The sequence below is a fragment of the Tenrec ecaudatus genome, chromosome 15 (genome assembly GCF_050624435.1).
Source record: "Tenrec ecaudatus isolate mTenEca1 chromosome 15, mTenEca1.hap1, whole genome shotgun sequence".
Lineage (NCBI taxonomy): Eukaryota > Metazoa > Chordata > Mammalia > Afrosoricida > Tenrecidae > Tenrec > Tenrec ecaudatus.
This window is the reverse complement of record NC_134544.1, coordinates 10781046-10801786: the sequence shown is the minus strand read 5'-3', so window position 1 is coordinate 10801786 and position 20741 is coordinate 10781046.

Sequence of the window (20741 nt, the reverse complement as noted above, 5' to 3'; positions counted from 1 at the left end):
CTAGCACATCTTTCTCCCAGGGAGTTGTGTTGTATTTGAATAGTTGGCCTTTTGTTTAGTCACCGAGCACTTAAGCATGTCTCTTCTACTTAATACAAAACCCAAACTATAGACTCATCCTTTTATGATGGAGTAGCTATGGCTTTGTGCTGCTGACCATGAGGTTAGCAGCCCAGTGCTTAATCCAGTATGCCACCAGGCCTCCTCTACTGAATAAAGCACATGCAAAAACACAGTCAGCATAGGGTTTCATAGATGTCTTATGATTTAGATATGTTTTAAAACATGTTTTTATGAAATGATTGAAACTCTTATAACAAACAAAATGTCTTCAGCTAAAAAGCTTATTATAAAATATAATGGTAAAAGTCTTTCATTTATGAATTATTTCATATAAGTGAACACACTTCTTATTTTCAAATTACTTGTAATGCTTGTCAGAAAAATAAAAGTACAATTGAAGCAAACTAGGAGCAACATGTGGCCATGCTTAATTTGCTTCCATTTTGAAATAACTTATCTAGGATTAACTCATTTATTTATAAAAATGTTTTCTTCATTTCCTTATTAGGATATTAAGTGCTGTCTTTTAATTAGGACAAAAATCAGAATTCTGCTTGAAAATAGTTCATGTCAGTTTAATCAGTGCCAGTTGATGAGCTACACAGACTGAATAGCAATTATTTTCCAGGCTTCCTGCTGGATTCAAAAAATACCAATATTAATTAAGCCCACCCCCCTCTTCTCAGGGCTGATGTGGTATATAACGAAGGATACTAAGAAATAATGCATTATTTCTCCCAATGCTTTATCTGGGAATGGGAACGGGAAAACCGTATCCATAGCTCATGCTGGTAAGGTTATCCTCCTACCCCCAAACCCCAACTGAATCTCCTCCTAACTGGAAGGAGACACATGCGATTCTGAACAGTCTTCTTTGACAGTGGCAACAGGAAACAGAGGGGCCTTCTTGGTACGCTCATTCTGTTCACTGAAGGCGCAGGGTCTCAGTGGGGTATGCTAGATAGGGTTCTCTGGAGAAGCAAAACTAGAACGCTGAATATATATATAACATAAGAAATAAACAGTGAATTAATCTATAAAGTAGTACGAATGGCTCAGTGCAACTCCCTCCTGTGAGACCCTGGCAGTCCTTCAAGTCTTAAGGGCCGCCGGGTAGTTCTCTGTAGAGCAATTCAGGCTATCCAGGCACAGGCAGCAAACAGCAAGGCTGGTAGATCACCAACCGTCATCCAAGTGACAGGGTCTGACAGTCCCCAGCTCAAGAGATACAATAGTGTGGCATAGCAGGTTTTGAAGGAACTTCAAATTATAGCAACACAGTCCACGGGTTAGGTGTCCCACAGGTACTGTAGCTTGCAAATGGAGACACAGAACAAGTGAGGCAGCTGCACACTGGCCCATGATCAAAGAGCAAGGGACAAGAAAGGTGAAACTTGCCGAGCCATTTATCTCTCTACCCTTCAATTAATTCCACATGTGTTCATTGGCCATGTTGGCACAATAAACGGTAACTATCTCAGGGACCAGGGCCATGCTGTCTCTGCCTCCTTCTGCAAAGTGGTAACCAAATCCATGGAATCTTACAGTAAATCCACCCACTGCCCTCAAGTTCATTTCCACCCACAGGGAGGCTAGAAGACAGAGTAGAAACCTGCCCTGTAGAGTTTAGGAGGCTGAAATCTTTATAGAAGCATATTGACGTACCTTTCTCCCCTGGAGAAATTGGTGGGTTTGAACCAATAATCTATTAGTTAGCAGCCAGATAATTAATTTTATCTTTGGTTAAAAGCCATCAGCTGGTCGACAGGAGAAAAATAAAACTGTCTGTGTGCATAAACAACATGTACAGGATAAATCTTACCTATGTGTTTGCTGTAATTCTGAATCTAAGTGTGTGTGTGTGTGTGTGTGTGTGTGTGTGTGTGTGTGTGTGCATATCACTTTTAGGAGCCCAGGTGGCACTGTCAGATAACAGTTGAATGCTAATCCAGAGTTCACAGTTCAAACCCACCTGATGTTCAGCTGGAGGAGGATGAGGCTATCTCTCTGCTCCTGTAAAGATTTGCAGCACTGGGTGCTCTGGTTAGAGTTGTTAGGAATCAGCATAAACTGGATGACAGTGGATTTTTACAGAGATGGCTTTGAGTCCATGTTAGTTAGTTAGTTAGTTAGTTAGTTAGTTAGTTAGTTAGTTAGTTAGTTATATGCATTAGTGTGCTTTGCCCACCCCCACCCCCCAAAAAAAGCCCCAAACCAAAAAAACACAACAACCAAACAACTGTTTCACTACTGATGGCTCTCAGTCCCTGGCCCAGCATCAATTACCCCATATTGAAACTTAGTTTCAATTTTCTAAACTTAGACAATTTTCTTCTCCTGTACTTCCAGGTCTATTACTGATTTTCTACACGTTTTTTACCCCCTAGCAACTGTGGGTGTGTTAGGGGGGGAGAAGGGGGTCGGAGAAGGGGGTTTTCTCCAGGTTCCATGATAAATTCAGAGAAGTTTGAACAATAGTTTCCAGATCCTTTGTAGTCCACACTTACCCTCTGAAAAGAAACTTCCTGGGTGCTCCAAAGACAAGCCTCCTGAGCCCATTTCGCAGTGAAGCCTTGACACGCTCCGTTTCCTCTGTGGTGGTGCCCTGGCTCTCAAATGAAGGCCCAGAGGGAGGGACAGCAGTGGATAAAGATGATGTGCCGCCAAGAAGAAGCAACAAACCACACCCTGAGGAAACTGGCCTGATGACTGTAGCTTGACTTACAAGGTGGTTCAGCTGTCAGCAACCTATCTCCTCCTGAGGGGCAGTCTGTGTTTCCTTTCCTTTGCGCAACCCCACTCATTGCTGAACCGGCAATTCTGTCAGTGACTTTCCTTGCTTCTGACCCAGTCTGCTCAAGAACAAGACTGCCTACAAGTGCCGACCGAAACACTATGACTGGGGTGAAAGTACTTCATCATAATAAATCTTTCTTCTCCTATAAAATGGGGCTAATACTCTTTTCTCATTCTTTAGGTTTGAGGGAAAGAATGCATGCCAATACCTGACCCCCTGCAGACCTTGGATAGCTTTTACCACTGTTCTCTGCTTTTGCGTCAATGTATCATGGAGAGACATGCTTCAGAAGGTTCAGGGAACAATTCCATGGTGCTTGGATTCCACTTTTCCTGAAATCCTTGTAGCCCCATCACATTCAAAGCCCAATAAGATATTTGAATCCATAATCCTCTTCTACTTCTGCCTTTCGTCTCCAGCGTCCATACTGTGGCAGAGCTGGGCCCAGAAATGCTGGACTCCACTGTAAATTCGCAGTTCCCTTTGTCTTCTCAGCTAGTGGGAAAATGGAAGTTATCAGGTCAGGCCAGGTGGGTATATTCTCCTTCTTTCCTTTTCCTTTAGTTCACTTATAAAAAATATCACAAACCTGATGCCTTGAAACATATAAATCTACTCTCTTATAGTTATGGAGGTCAGCAGTCTACAACCACATAGTCTCTAAAGATGGTTCTCTACTGCGGTCTCCACTGGAACATCTCTCCCATGCCTCTCTCCTTGATCCCACTTCCATCTTCTCACGTGCTTTTCATCTCTTTGTGTCTACGTCCAAGGAGCTCTCTTCATGTAAGTGTGCAAGTCATATGGGATTAGGGACCCACCAAACCCAATAACACATCATTTTAGCTGGATTACTCCTAGAGAGAAACTACAGGTGGATTGCATTCCTAAATCCATCTTTAAACCAATTTGTATGTTAATCAGAACAGTTAGGTACAATTTTTATCCAATTTCAGTTAAATGTTTTATTATATTGTAAAGTGTGTCCTTCTAAGCAAAAGAGCCCTTAAGAAATATTTCCAGGTACACTAAAATTTCTTTTAAAATAATATAATCATGCAATAACAGTAATAACAATTTTTGTTGTGTGCAGCAAAGTGTCAACCTTATATCCCATTTGAATTTCAATAAAATATCAAGAATTTATTACATTAAACACAAATGACAGAAAACATGACAAGTTTGGGGATTACTTCATGAACATCAAAGGAAAGAATAAAAGAGATCAAAGTGGATTTCAGAAAAAGCTGTGAAACTTGTATATGAGCATAGAACAGCTAAGGCACAAGGATCATATATGTATAACAGTGAGAAGAATGGGAATTCCAGAATACTGCATTGTGCTTCTGTGGAACTTCGACATGAACCAAGGGATAGTCATTGAAGCAGTCTGAGTGAATACTGCACCGTTTAAAGTGAGGAAAGGGGAGTGTCAGACTTGTATCTTTTCAACAAAAATATTTAATCTGTATGTTGAGCAAATAATCAAAGAAGTAAGACTATATTAAAAACCATGTGGCATTAAGATGGTTGGTATGCAAGTAACACAACCTTGCTTGCTGAAAGCAGGAAGAACTTGACAAATTTGATGAAGATCAAGAACTTCAACCTTTAGTATGGATCCTAGAACCAGCAAACAATAGCATAGTAAATGGAGAAAAGATTGAAGTTGTCTATGGTTTCTTCTTGCTTGGATTCATAACCAATGTTCAGTTGGAAGAAGCATTCTGTTAGGTTGACTTTTCTAGAGAAATAAAACAGTGACACTCATATAAATTTAAGAAAGGACCTTATGTCAAGAAAGAACTTTATATAAAAAAGTGATCCAACCCAAGTTCGTGGGTCCGATGCTAACTGGAGGAGATTTCTTCAGAGGCGTTCAGCAACCAGAGGATTGAAGAAGGCAAAGTGCGGAGGAGGAAGATGGTAGGCAGTGTTTCATACTGTTGTACATATTGTCTGTATGGGTAAAGACTCACGTGATAGCACATACAGAAAAGGGGACATTGGAAGGATGACTATTGGTATGCATCAATGACATCAAGAAAGGAACACACAGATTTTCAAAGATTGCTCCAAATTAATATGTAACAAGAGTTTTTGAGAACATCATTGGCCTTCAAACCTCTCAGTTCATAGGACAGAATGTAGCTTGGGTAATCTGAAAAGGAGCACTTACGTTTATAACTTTGTTCTTTAGTCTTCGATCTCATCATAAATGAAGGGCAAGATCTTTCCACATATTTCTATAGTCCTTCATTATTTCAGCCTTGCAGATAATGTCAGAGAAAAATTGCATAGATTTTTCCTCTGGAAATTTATTTCTGTTTAAATTTTAGCTTTCAGAATTTAGATCTTTAAGACGATAGCTTCCAAATTTGATCAACTCTATCTATAATGTCTTGGCATAAATTTGGTCTCCACACATTTTATTCAACTCATGGAACCAAACAGATGGAATATGGCTTGCCACAGTGCAGTTAGCTATTATGTAATTTGTACACTATATCTATTTTGGGACACAAAGACTTATGAAATAAAGTTAAATAATTGGTCTGCAATTCATTTCTGGTACATATTTCCAGTGCAAGAAAGCATGATTGAAACTTAAAAATGAAAGTTAGACATTTTGCAAACTGATTTAAAATAAGCCGTTTGTTTTTTGAAGAAATTTATTTTCAGAAGATTCAAGGGAGAATATTTTTTAAACATTGCTCCTTCAGGTTGTATTTATTTCATATCTTTTTAAAAATCATTTTATTGGGGCTCATAAAACTCTTATCACAATCCATACATACATCAATTGTGTAAAGCGCACTTATACATTTGTTGCCCTCATAATTCTCAAAATTTGCCTTCCGCTTGGGTTCCTGGAATCAGCTCCTCATTTACATTTTCCCTTCCCTCTCCCTCGCCACTTCCCCTCCCTTATGAACCCTTAATGATTTATAAATTATTATTTTATCTTATAAACCCCACATATACACTGTCACTCGGGGTCAACAAAGAAAATGGATGAGAAGTGCTTCTGGAAGAGAGGGCGGAAGAAGTGCCTGGGGATCCCTGGTCCGTCTCCCTCATTCCCTCCTGGAGATGCTTCATGTTCTTCTTGGTACTTTGACCAGCAGTGAGCACTAGTTAACAAAGATAATGGAGATCTTCCTGAATTTCTTTCTTTTTCTTCTTCAAATTTCATCACTTTATTTAAAAATTATCACACAACTCTGTTTTTGATCTCTTAAAAAATATCCACTATGCTTATTCTTCCTCCTCTAGTGCATGTTTTATCACAGACATCTCTCACCTGTGATACCTCTTCTCCAGTGTCTCTCCTCTGTCCTTTCTCTTCTCACTGTTGTGTGTGTTTTAAACGTGGCTGATGCTGCTTCCACTTCTGCACATGCCTGCAAGCACAGTCCCTCTTTTACGGTGCATCCAGTCCCTGCACTGTGAAGCTGCCTGGATGAAGGGAGTTCCTAAACTTTCTGTTGCATTGCTTATGTAATAGTTTTGTATTACACAACTAATGTGTTTTGATCAATACATTATTTCTTTCTGTTTATTTATTAAAATCATTTTATGGTCACTCTCACAATTGTTATATATATATATCCATGTGTCAAGCACATTTGTACATTTGTTTCCCTTATCATTCTCAAAACATTTGCTTTCTACTTGAGTCCTTGGTATCAGCTCATTTGTTCCCCTCCCCCCCCACTCCCGTTTCCTCGTGAACCCTTCATAAATTATAAATTATTGCTTATTTTTTCATATCTTACACTGTCTGATGTCTCCTTTCACCCACTTTTCTTTTGTCCTTCCCCCAGGGAGGGGGTTATATGTGTAGATCCTTGTGATTGGTTCCCCCTTCCTCCTCTACCTTCTCCTGCCCCTCCTGGTATCGCTACTCTCATTATTGGCCGTGAGAAGTCTATCCTTCCTGGATTCCCTGTGTTTCCAGTTCTTATCTGTACCAGTGTACATCCTCTGGTCTAGCCATACTTGTAGGGTAGAATTAGGATCATGATAGTGGAGGGGGGAGGAAGCATTAGAGAAAACTAAAGGAAGTTGTATGTTTCATTGGTGCTATACTTCACCCTGACTGACTTGTCTCCTCCCCAAGACCCTTCTGTAAGGGGATCCAGTTGCCTACGGATGGGTTTTAAGTCCCCACTCCACACTCCTCCTCATTCACAATGATATGATTTTTGTTCTTTGATGCCTGATACCTGGTCCCATCAACACCTCATGATCATGTGGGCTGGCGTGCTTCTTCCACGTGGGCTCTGTTGCTTCTCAGCTAGATGGCCCCTTGTTTATCTTCAGCCCTTTAAGATACCAGATGCCATATATTTTAGGCACCATCAACTTTTTTCAGCACAGTTGCTTAGGCACCTGCTTTGTCTTCAGTGATCATGTCAGGAAGGTGAGCATCATAGAATATCAGTTTAATAGAATAAAGTGTTCTTGCATTGAGGGAGTATTTGAGTGGAGACCCAATGTCCATCTGCTACCTTAATACTAAGCCTATAAATATACATACATATACATATGTATATGGCTCTATTTAGACCTCTATAAATGCCCTTTGCCACCAGTTCTTTCTTCTATTTCCTTTTACTTTCCTCTTCCCACTATCATGTTCAGTCTTCATTTGGGTTTCAGTAATTCTTCTGGGTTACATTGCCCTTGCTCTAGTCCTACCAGGTCTCCTGTACCCTCCTCACCATTGATTTTAGACCACTTGTTGTTCCCTTGTCCCTGGGTTTGTTAACACCACTTCCTTTCTCCCCTTCCCCTTCCCATGCCCCTTAAGACTCCTCAGTGTGGTAGTTTACTCTTCCAGATTGTTTATCCCGCCTGTCTTCTCTAGATCTACAGAGATAATAAACAAGACAGAGCAAAAAAGGAGACAGAGAAAAACAAAGCAACAAAAGAAAACAAAACAACAACAACCACAAAAAAATAACCCATAAAAAAAAGAAAAATCCTGTAAATCAGTGGTTTTCAACCTTCCCAATGCTGCGACACTTTAATACAGTTCCTCATGTTGTGTTGACCACCTCAACCATAAAATTATTTTCACTGCTACTTCATAACTGTAATTTTGCTACTGTTATGAATCAGCCAACCCTATGAAAGGGTAGTTTGATCTCCCAAAGGAATCACCACCCATAGGTTGAGAATCATTCTGTAAATCATTCACGGTCTGTTTGTTGACCTTTAGGAATGTTTTCTGGTTGAGTCTGATGGGGTGCCACTCCCTGGCCCCAAAGTCTATTTTTGGTATTCCCTGGGGACTTAGTTCCTCTGTTCTCCTTGCTGTTCTGTTGCACACCATTTGTGTATATTTATTTTTAATAGAAAAGATTACGTGCCTTTCAAAAGCAAGGACAACCTTTGATTTTCCTCGGGTTTCCAAGTTAGAGTTCTCAATGTATCTCTTTGATCGCTTTATAAACCAAGGCAGACACAAGGAAACAGCAACAACAAGCGAGTGAGTTTATGTCTAAATGCTCTCACACTCAAAGACATAATAGTCTGACTTCCAAAACTTTTGAAATAAGTAATTTAAAAAAATCTAAATCTATGAGGAAAAACTAAGCAGAAAACAAATACATTTAAAAATACATCCATCTGCATAAAAATTGTAACAAAGTTCTAATAAATTCTTCTCCATCATGGTTCTCAGAGATGGGGCAAGGTGAGCAAAGTGTGAGCCCAAGGTGCCAAAATATTTAGCTACCAAGATTATATATATAATTTGAAAACTTAAAAACGAACATATAATGTCCAAGAGGAATGCCATCTTGAGATTTTAACCAAAAATAGGATGTAAGCTGGTATTTTCACAAATGACTTAATGTGTATCACAGTAGTTCTGATTTCTCTCACATACACTCTTGACAGTGCCGCATAATCCTACCCTTGACACACTGAGCTATAACAACCAGGTGCACACAAACACTCACCCACTACTTCCTCTTTCTCTTCCACTCCTGGGAAGTTTCCCATCTCCCCTCTCTTTCTGGAAGCCTATCAAGGGTGAGATATTCTAATTGCCTCGTGGGGAAGCTCTACTATTTCTCATTTTTGCCGGGACACACACATGACAATGGCCCATTCATTGGCTTCATGAATACACCCTCTCTTTCCCAGAGAAATCCTCTATGCGATGTCTGATAGGAGAGGAGATGGAATATAGCAAAGAACATGGACAATGTGATCGAACCCACATTCACAGAGAAGCACTCAGGTTAAACACTTCCCCATCCAGTCCTTGTCTGCTCCTCCTTTGTCAGTGACATGGATCCATTGGACCCTGTGCATTTTGAGCCACATGGGCCCTATAGGACAGAGTAGAGCTCCCCAGAGTGCTTCACAAAAGCAGATTGACTCCTCTTTCTCCTGTGTAGTGATTGGTGGGCTTAAACCATCAACCTTTTCATGTGCAGTAGAGAAATTCACTGCTGCAATACCACGGCTTCTTATGCCAAGGAGGTGCACAAGAAGTGTCAATGATTTTCCCTATTTATAGAGTGGTAAAATAGCTTCTTCAAGTTCTAAAAAGCACCCACTCTGCTTAGAGAATAAATTGGATAAGATAATCCAAAAGTCAAAGTTCTTCATTCAGCAGTACCATATGTGGAGAAGAAATGAGGAATTTAACTCATAACTGCAGAACTATTATTCATGTGTCTGTCACCTCTGTGCTGTGAGAAATTTGATGTGGAATCGTCCAGGTGGATAAAGCATCACATAATAGCAATTATTCTGACTCTACCAAGTAAAATGACTAGTATACAATAGTTTTGTGTCTATGCTCCCAACCAGTTTTGACAATAATGATGATGGGTACTGTCAAAAAAAAAAAAAAAAACAGGAGAGAGAGAGTTTGTGCCATCCAAAAATAGTCTCCTTGCCTGTTGGGTTGATTTCTCTGTCAAAAAGATGAGCCAATGCACAAGGAGAATCGGCATTTAGGGTGGTGTCCCTTACCTGTCACAGCAGTCTGTCCTGCCAATGTGTAAGCTGATAAAGACGTCTCCAGCCGTTCCTCATCGGCCGAGGAGAGGCTGAGTTTAAAGAAAGAAAACTCAGCTCAGAGAAAGATATGCAGGAGGTAATTGCCCAGTAAATTTCCTCTGCCCCTGAAAATAATGGAAAAGATAACGTTTTGAATTCACAGCCTTTCCATGACAAACCCCCCTAAATGAAAGAAAATGATCAGAGATCAGAATGTTGGTGATTACACAGTGCCCATTTCTAAGTGTACACTCCCAATGACTCACCCAAGAACTGAGGCGCCAGTCATTGGGGAAAAGGGGCTATCTGTCTCTGGAGTACACTGAAAAATGTATCAAATTATTTTCTAAAATAGCCCAAAGCAGCTCAACTAGCTTCAGATTGCTTCAGGCATCCTGAAATCCCTGACTGGCAAGAGTTACGGGGTCGAGCTGTAATCAGCATTTGCGTTAAAAAAAATGGCAGTAAGTATCACCAAAAAAAACCACCCAAAAAACAGAGTAGCTTCTCCTATTTTCACATTTGAACATGTAGAACAAAGTGTACAAGGCCCTCCGGATCCTACAGATTTGTTAAATAGTGCTGACTAAAGAAAAGTAACACACTGGAGTTTTCTCTGACAGTTCTGGATCTAGAAGTCCCAAACCTCTTTAAAGATGGCATCTGGGGAAACAGCTGCCATGGTGATGATGGCAGCGTGAAAATGCTGTGCATATTCTGATAAATGGTTTATGTGAACTCTCTAAGACTCAAGCATAGAGAGCTTAATGAGGTGTATGCAACTGGGAGTTTTTGAAAAAACAAGAACCCATGCTACCCATGAAATCAATCTCATTGTATAGCCAGAGGTCATTGACACTAAGTTGGCATTGTTGATGTGTTCACAGACAGCAAGGTGGCCCATTAATGACTTATGAACACAGCAGTGAGTGGCAATGAATGGCATTTTTTGACTTCATGTCACTTCGTGCGAGTGGGATGTTAGAATGCTCATATCTCTTCCAATCCAAGAGTTTTGTAAATAGGCTGGAGAGGAAATCTTTGAGATTCAGCATCAACTCGTGATAGTCACCTGAGAGCTGACCATTCCAGTGCTGAATGCTTCCCATCGTTCCATTGATTTCATCTTTTTGAGTCCAAATCTGCCATCATTAGTGGTGTTTTATAGTTTGTAAGTCTGACTTAGGGGACACCTCTGAAAAAGAGATGAAAAATATGGTCCCGTGGAAGGCCACAACCAGTGGTCCAGTAAACTTGATGATGCAGCAATGAGAAGCAATGTATAGAACAAGTCAATCACTGTGCAGTAAGGAAGTTAATAAATTACTCACAGAGAACAATAAAATATTTAGTGACTCTATTTTAGCCTAAATACATGTAATTATGTGTGTGTGTTTGTGGTATGTGTGTATGTAATGTATATATACATATGTGGGTATATGTATGTTGGCCTATAAAATTGGAAAATTTTTAACATCTTTGTTTATCACCATAAAAAAATTCCAGTGTTAACAGATAGTTATTTTAAGTTCATCAGATCCAAAGTCTAGAGAGACCCTGTCTTATAGCTTAGAAAGACATGTAACACAGTGTTCTGTGCTGCAGAAACTATCTTCCTAAGATCTTGGAGAGTAGAAACCAGAGACAAATTCTGAGAGGATGCAGAGCAAAATTTTCCTACAGATGTTTGGGGCCAGTAGCTAAATAACCAACACACAAAGTAGACCTATGCCAACATTGCCACCTTCAGTACAGAGCATATTCAGAATCCCCAAATGCACTGAGTTAGACTTCACACACTTCAGAGAAAATAAGAAACACAGGAAGTGGAAAAGGAATGTTTAAGGGAGATATTAGATTCCAAAATGTTCATCATTTGGAGAAAGAAGTGTAATTTTGGTGATGTGAATTGTGCCCTTTCTTTGTGTGTGCTGGAATGGTGTTTCAGACTCAAGGTCGACAGAACGACCTGCGTCCTCCTTCGTGTCTTACCTTACCTTGCTGTGTGTTCCTTATAGACCATCTTTTCAACCTTCTCTTCTTTACATGCTGCTCATCTTTCCTCCTGAAATCCAATACATTTTTCTTACTTTATATATCCCTGCCTTTCTGTACTCCTTGTTAACCTCAATGCTAGAAACGTCTGACGTGGTATCCGCTCTTCTTCATCATTATGTATATTCCACAAAGTATTGACAGCAAGGGGAGAACATGATTGTTCCACGAACTAGTTCAAATGAGCATTGTCTTAGTTACCTCATGTTGCCCTAACAGAAACTCAAAAACTGGATGACTTTTACAACCAGACATTTATTTTCTCACAGTGGGGGAGGCCGCACGTCCCAATTCAGGGTGTCTGCTCTCCAGGTGGCTTCCGCACTATGCCGCCTCAGGGAAGGTATCATCTCCTTCCAACATTTATGTGCCTGACATCCCTTGGAGAGCTTTTGATGGCCTGACATCCTTCTTCCCCTGAGTCGAGGAGGTTTTCAGAAAAGGGACCCCAGATCCAAAGGATCTCCATTCCTAGTTATTTTTTCTTGATGGCCATGAATCCCCCCTTCTCTGCTGACTTCTCTCTCCTTTTATAGATGCTAAAGTGAAAAAACAAAAATGAATAATGCAGGCCACACCCCAGAGAACTTCTCTTCATATCAGATCAAGACTGTGATCTCAGTAAGGTTTTCGCGTCCCTACTAATCCACTTAACACAAGCCCTGATGACACAGTGATTACACATTGGGCTGCTAACTGCAAGCTCGTCAGTTCTAAACCACCAACCAGTTCTGAGGGAGGAAGATGGAGTTATTATTTTAAAGAATTACAGTGTCAGAAACTATGAGAGGCAGTTTACCCTGCCCTATAGGGTCTCTATGAGTCAGAATTGACTCAAAGACAGTGAGTTTGTGTTTCTGAGTTTGAAGCCACTTATCAATGCTTTTCTGATCACATGGGAAACTTAATGGGGCTTGGGGTAGGTGATGATATCATTCCTAAACTCAAATTAAAATCACCTCATAAGTGTCAAAACTCTTAGAATCATGGCCCAACCATGTTGACACATTTTTGGAGACACAATTCAAATTATGACAAACGTTGATATCTCTTATTTGAGCAATAGGGATTAGCAACTGCCAAGGTTAACACTTTCCATACCCTTTTCACATAAAAATTATTAGGGATAACTTGGAGTGGTCTAATTGGGACAACACAATCTTTTGTCTTTATATTCATCAACTATGTCAGGCAGTGTTCAGCTCCACTTGGAAAATAAGAACCCAGGGGAGAGTGTTAGATCATGTCTCATTTGGGTCTAAACCCAAGCAACACATTTAAGGTATAGAGTAGCTATATAATGGGATTCCTTGATAATTAAAGTACTCAGTTGTCAATGGATATGCCTATGTTCTATATATGTATATGAAACAGACAGATATTCTCAATAATTACCATGCCACCATCTAATGCCATACTATAAAAATTAATATTTTTCCATAGCATAAGAAATAAATATATGTTTCTTCTTCACCAGAGCAGTTGATTTTTCCTTCAGCACCTTAACATACCCCTTTTGCAATAGAACTATTGCTTAATAAATGAGTTCAGTAGTAGGCTTGTTACTTAGCTAAGATTCAATTGAATATACTGTTTATTAGAGAGAAAATTTAGACCTGTTGATGTAGTTCAATAGCTTTTCAAACGGGGCCATCACAAGCACCATGACCAGAGGGGAGTGGCGTAGTTTGGGTAAGAAAACAACAAACAGCCCAGTCCTCCACCACACGCTCTAGACTGCTTGTTGGGCTACTGAGGCAGGGACTCCACAGGAAGTGGACAGAGAAGGGAAAGTGAGAGAGAGCACTGGGTGCACTGAGACGGGCCCATGCTGCTAGCTCTTGACATGGGAAAGGCAAAATTTCAGAAACAACTGGGGACACACAGCACAACAATGACAGGCAACAGAGGGCCACAGGGAGTGACTAGGCAGAAGTGTCTGCCTTGCACAGAAGCTCCGACTATGTGAAACAGCTTTTCTTGGGCCACTTGACTCTCTGCAACCTGGGCCAAGAAACTTGGTGCCAAATCCCTAGTGGTTCCACTGCACCTCATCCTTTGCCCCGTGTTGGCTCTTTGTGTCAGGTTATGCTTCCTCCTGACCTCCACCTGTGCCTGGGCTGCAGGGAGGAGGTAGAGAGGAAGAGAGGACTACCAACTGTTGCCAACCTCCCATGACTGCCAGCAACCATCAGGAATAAATTTTGAAGGGATGTTCCTCTGTGCCCTGAGGAAATAAAGTCAAGCCAAAAGACAAAATTAAAGTTCAATAGGAAAAGTAAAGGGCTTGGGGAACTGTAATTTCTGAAACTCCTGGCAGCAAGATGAGGGAGAACAAGCCCTTGATCAGTTCTTTTCTTGTGTCTGAAATGATCACCACTGGGACCCTTTCCCAACCAAGTTTGACTCTCAAGAAGTCCTTTTGGGACCCTTGCAAACCTCTGCTGTCCGTAGGAGTGATGTCGCCTCATCCATAGATGCCCCCACCAGCGTTTGCCTTTAGTCCAGATGGGAATCACTGCAGTGAGGATCATTAAAGTACAGGTGTACAGGGTTGTAGCTCACAGCTTGCTCATTTGCTCTGGCCATGGACAAGTCCTTGGACAAAGGTACAAGGCAAGCATCGCATGAAAGTGAAACACCTGAAGCAAAATTACTGTTGTTGAGAGGAGGTGGTCCAACCGGCTGTCCAAACAATAGCCCTCATCCCTCTCTGCTCTGAGAATTTTTCAGCTTCCAGTGAAACCACTGTGGTTCCACAGCGGAGTCTAATGGGTTGTCTAATAAGCAGCAGGACTAAGGAGACACAGTTCCTGGTGAGCCCCTTGCCGTCTGACTGCCCTCCCTGTGGGTGAGCGGGTAGGAAACGTCAGATGAGGATACGTGCAGTGACACGTGCAACTCCTGAGCTAGAAAACCCGAGAGGGGACGTTCATCCTCCAAGGTGCAAAGAGCGGGTTCTGGAGACAGCCTGTGAGGCCACTGGCCCCTCTAATGAAATTATCCCTTATATGACGTTTCTACGCAGATGGACGTTCACAAAGGATGATCTAAATGCCGAGAGGAGATAGTCTCAGAAATGAGCAGACTGAAATTGTAGATTGAGGACAGATGCCAGCCCCAGCCTGCACTCCCAAACAAGCAGCTCTGTGAACACCATCGCCTGGATTCATAAAAAGATTCAGACACCATCCTAGAGTGGGCTTCCGTGGACAGATACGAGCTTCACAAGCTGCTGAGCAGCATGGATAAGCTGAATCAAGACCACCAGTCTGTCTAGACAGAGATTCTCAAGCCCATGAGTCAGGATGTTCTTAGTAGTTACATTTGTTTGGAACCTCTGATCCTATGAGAGACTTCCGTTGACTTTTAAAAGGACTTTAATGGTTCAAGATACCGAAAGTGGTTAACAGACACTACCTAACCAAAAGTTAACCCAGCAGCTGCTCCGTGGGAGAGGTGGCAGTTTGCTTCCATGTGAAGATCACAGCTGTGGAAACGCTATAGGGGCAGTTCTACTCTGTCGTGTAGGGTCACAGTGAGTCAGAATCAACTCTATGGCAGCAGGCTTCATGCTGTGTATCAATCCCAATGTGGAAAAGTGGTTAAGCAATTGAATCGAGAAAGGACAGGCTTATCCAGCTGACTGGAGGGAATGAAATGAGCCAAGTCTCAACTATTCATCTCAGCCAAGCAATCTGAGGTCAACATCCGATACGGACATGGCCATTTGCTACCTATGCTTGATCAGGTTGCCATATGCAAATCAATTTCTTTTTCACAACTCTGGAAGTAAGGTAACCATGGAAATATGATGTAAAGTTTTGATTACTGATCAGGGCTCATGTTTAATGGAGTGAGAAACCAGACCATGACACCTGGAAAAGACAGCAGAGGAAACACCAATGATCTTGATTCTTTCAAAATGTTTCGTCTGAAAGTACCTCACCCCCACTGCATCATGAAGACGAAGCCTCAGCAATGGCTTTCTGATCTACACTGAACGTGTGTGTGGGGGGGAGGGGCTTCTGAGAACACAGGGAATGCTTGGGCCCCCTTGCTGTCCAGCAGGACATTCAGATGGCATCCATGCTCATGGGATTGATGTCATGGACAACCAGGACTCCTTGAACTTCACAGCCACAGCAGTCTCTCTGATGCAAGACGTAATTATAGCTTTTGAGCGGAATTAAAACCCCAGGATTAAGTAGCTGCCATTAAGTCTATTCCAACCCATAGGCACCCTGTAACAGAACTATGCCTTTGAATTTCTGAAGCTCTAAATATTTAAGAAATCTAAAAGTCTCATCTTTCTCCCACAGAGCAGTGGCTGGTGGCTTTGAACTGTTGATCTTGTGCATAGTAGATCAATAAGCAATGCTTAAGATGCCTGAACATTGTGAACTCTATTTCAGAGTCCACCTCTGTGCATTGAAATTATACTTCCACTAGTGCTCAAACTATGAGACTGTCCCAGCTGCTCTACTGGGATCAGGACTGGAAACTGCCAAGGCAAAGACAGGCACACAGAGCAGTGCTAGGCTTGAAGGGAGTCGGGGAGGCCCAAGTAGACATCTGATTAAACTAAGTCTGAGACTTAAGTGCAGAATAATGGTTATGTGTTGGGAGGCTAATTATAAATTGGAACCAGCAGCAACTCCGGGAATGAAAAGAGGAGGCTGTCTCCTCCCATAAAGAGTTAAAGTCTCCAAAAGGAGCCCATGGGGGCAGTTCTACCCTGTCCTAAAAAGTTGCTATGAGATAGTTTCAATTCAATGGCAGTACATTTTGCTTTGAGTGAGTGACCTGAGTGTATTTGATTTTCAAATGACTGTCACCCTGATGGAGGCAAACAGAGAGGTTTTTGCAAATCTTAGGTTAATTAGAAGTATGTCGTCCTGGAGGTAAATTTTACTTTAACATAAGACACAGGAGTGGAAGTAGTAACCTTTATTATTAGTCATGGACCCTGAAGCACATGGCACTCTATGGGCCATGACACACATGGGAAGAGAATGATTCACTGGCAAAAGTTGTCTTAGACAACTGAATTGCAGCTGATTCTCTGCTGGTGTATCATGGGATACTTGTACCATAACCAACAACCTCCTGCTGCATTTGGATTGATGTGTCTGACTAGGTAGAACTACAAATCCATAAGATCACATGCTCAGCAGTCCTTCTATGCTCCAGAGTTGCATATCATCTTTGTGATAGTTACATAATTTTTTGTCAACTCAATGATATATAAAAGTGTAACTTTTATATATCCAACTTGTCCAACTTGTCAATCAGGTTTAAACTTGATGGTGCCTCCCTATGGGCATGGCCTTCTCAGAAGGAGGGCCTAGGAAACCTCTCCTTTCTTTCTGCCTCAACTTTTCTGCATGCTGTCCATGTTTACACCAACTTTGAATCCACACGACCCTCTATGCACTGGCGTGTGATCTTCCTGCATTCTGCATTATTGCATATGGCTTCATGAGTTAGATGAGGGACTTATGGACTACTGTCAGACTTAGGGACTTTGTGTTAATCTTGGTTGACTAGAGAAACAAGTTAATGGAAACTAATCTGTGTGTAAGACAGAAATTTATATCAAAGAGCAATTTTAATTTAAGAAAACATCCCAGTCCCATCCAGATCAATTCCTTAAGTCCAATATTATCCCATTTGTTGATACTAGTCTATAAATTTCTCTTTAGACTCATGCCACCATGTAAGGATGCAAAATGCAGTAAAATTACAGACCAGTGGGTGGAGTCTTGTGGATCCAGTGGTAGTGGAAGCATCTCAGCGTTGGTGTGGGTCTCCATGTGGCTCCTCCAGTTCCAGATCTCTAGCTCTATCAGAGTGCATCCACGTGGCTTGTCAAGAGGAATCTCTCTCACAGAGTAACGTGTGTCCTGCCTCCAGCAAGCTAGTTAGTTATCTCCTTAGCACCTCCAAGTGACGTCATTAATCTGCGACCTGATCGACAAGCTAAATTCTTCCCCTTCATTCTTAAGTCTCAAATTGACAACAGATTGTGTAACTACCACAGATTTGAGTTGGGTTGGACTGGAGTTTTCCTGATATATAATTACTCCTTGTTATAAAACTCTTTCTTACACATATGAATCTCACTATGCTTGTTTCTCTACTCATTCCAGCCTAACACAGTCCTGTTACATCTGCTTGTGTGTACAGATCAACACAGGCTTCTCAAAGCACATTCATTCTTTTTGTCCAAGCTTCTTAAAACAGGATATTAGCTGTCAATGTCACTCCCTCTGAATTCTTTACCCTCCCCTTGAAGTCCTTTCCATCATTACATTCCCCTCAGTTCCACCCCAGTGTTTTTCTGAATTCAATTTATTCCTTTTCCACGACATTTTTGTGACTCTGGCCAAAGTCATCCTACCTGTAACAAAATCTGCCAGACTGATTTTCCACTCCTGTCCCCTTCAATTGGTTTTCAAATGCTATACAAATGAAAGTATAATTGTGTCATTTTCCCACTTAAAATATTTCCTGTTGCCTTCTGGTAAAATCAGACTCTGGAACAGGATCATAAAGCCTTCCACGATCAGACTCCTCTCTCCCTTCATATCAGGCTTCCTGGCTGTCATCACAGAGGCCACATTCACATTTGCCTTCCTTCATTTCTCGAGCCCTTTAAGCTCTTCTTCCTCACCTGAGGGGGTTTCTCACGCCTTTCTCTCTGCCCGGGTGATTGAAGGCATTGGCTGTCTGGCTAATTCCAAGGAATGTGTTACAAGTGTCAGCCTAAAGTCCATTAAGTCCAAAAGGAAAATTGTAACAATGATTCAGCCCCAGGGAAACCTATCCTGTGATCCTCTTCAGAGCCATATGCTCTTTTCCTTCACAGTACTTATTATCATAAATCTTTAATATTGATTTTCCAAATACCTGGTTAGTTTTTTTAAGAGGAGAGTTAACTTTATGAAGGTAGACTTTGAATTTAGTTTATTTGTTGTAGTTGTTTTTCTCGTTCATTCATCGGTGCATGGTTTAAACCTCCAATGAAGTAACAACCACAACACAACAAAAACTATACCTAAAACCAAACCGGCTGTTGAGGGTTCATTTCAACATGGTGAATCGTGTGTGCTGGAGCAGACCTGTGTTCCACAAGGGTTTGTGATTGCTGTATTTTTAAGAGTGCATTTGCTGGGCTTGGGGTTGAAATGCTTTAGGGTGGACTCGAACCTCTGACCGTTTGCATTCCTTGCTGCGTGTGCTCATACTTGATTGGAGCAGCTAGTGAATGGGAAGTTTCATACACAGAAGATATTCAATAATTATTTGTATGGTACATTATTTAGAGCCATTGCTGCACAGCACAGATATCCGAGTTATCCCCTCCCCTCAACCCCAACCACAGCAAAACATGTGCCTAGAAAGCTAAACATGGTTTGTCTACTTACCAGACTTAAAATCCTGTTGGAAGTTGAGGGGTAAAAATAATGTTAAAAAGCTTTAATTTCTTTGCCATAAAACTCTGCACACTATACGTGGGAGGGAACTGTAAGTAGTTTGACCTCCTTTGAAACAGGGCTTCTTGTGGTTACTCAAGTCATTAAAAGCAATGTGTGGGCAGCAACTATGTGTGGGATGTGTGTGGGGTGTTTATAGGAGAGCAGAAAGCAAGAGAAAAATCTATAGCAAACTAGATACAGAAAAATAGCATGGCATTAATTATGTGATAGGAATAATGTGTATATTAATTATGACCTACATTTCTCTTGGTAACTCAGTGGCGCCCTCTGTGAATTCTGTTTGCAGGGGAGCGCCTTTCCACTGAGTATGCTCTGGGATAGGACATTAGCTTCCGGGACTGCACGACCCTCCCCCTGGAGTGGCTTCCACTACCACGGAGAGGAACATAATCCCGCCAGAAGCCAGCGGCAGTTCTGCATGATTAAAGATGGCAGAATCGGGGCCACTCATACATTTCCATGCAAATGTGCTTGAGAAAATAGCACACAATACATTATGTAAACATATTTAGACTGAACAAACACATCCAGCTACATTTTCAAACATCTGTTCAAGTTCACGGCAGTACCCTGCAATATGCATACCTCACTCTTTGTAAACAGGCCTAAACGTTGCCCACTATGTCAGATCATAGTAACCTTTCCACTCCCAGGTACATAACTCCCATGGTACAGATGATGGAAATGGTCATGTATAAAACCCAACTGCTCGTGCCTTTTGCTGGAGACTTCTTCCTGTGCTCCCTGTCCAGCAGACAGGCCCAGTGAGGTCCTGGGTTGGGAGAGAAGCTTTATGCATGTTCCTATTCAATTCATGTGTTATCAAGAAAAGACTGGGAACTAGAATCATTTACATCACTGTGCCTCCAGCCATATACAAATGCAGGCATTCTAACCATGTGACACGTATTAGACCTCCTGGCTGGCATCAACCTGCCACTGCGGGGGGTTTGACTCCAGAGTGCAAACAGCAGTGTAGAAGGAGAGGTCTGTTTTGTATCTTACTCCTTCTCTATTTTTCTTTTTGCTACCTTTTCCATAACATATATCAGCTTCTGTCAAAAGTCAGGCAAACCTATAACATGCAATCTAAAGAAAAACACAAGGTTTTGTTTGAAGGCAGAGTTTACAAAACAAAACAGAAAGCGAGTCCTACCTTCCTTTCCCACCATGATACCAGTCCAGCCTAGACAAAACTTTTAGAGTTGACAAGTCAAGGTTCCTTCATTTTCCTTGGATAACACGTGCTTTAAAAGGTTATTGTCTGACCGAGATTTATCAAAATGAATTAAATAGCA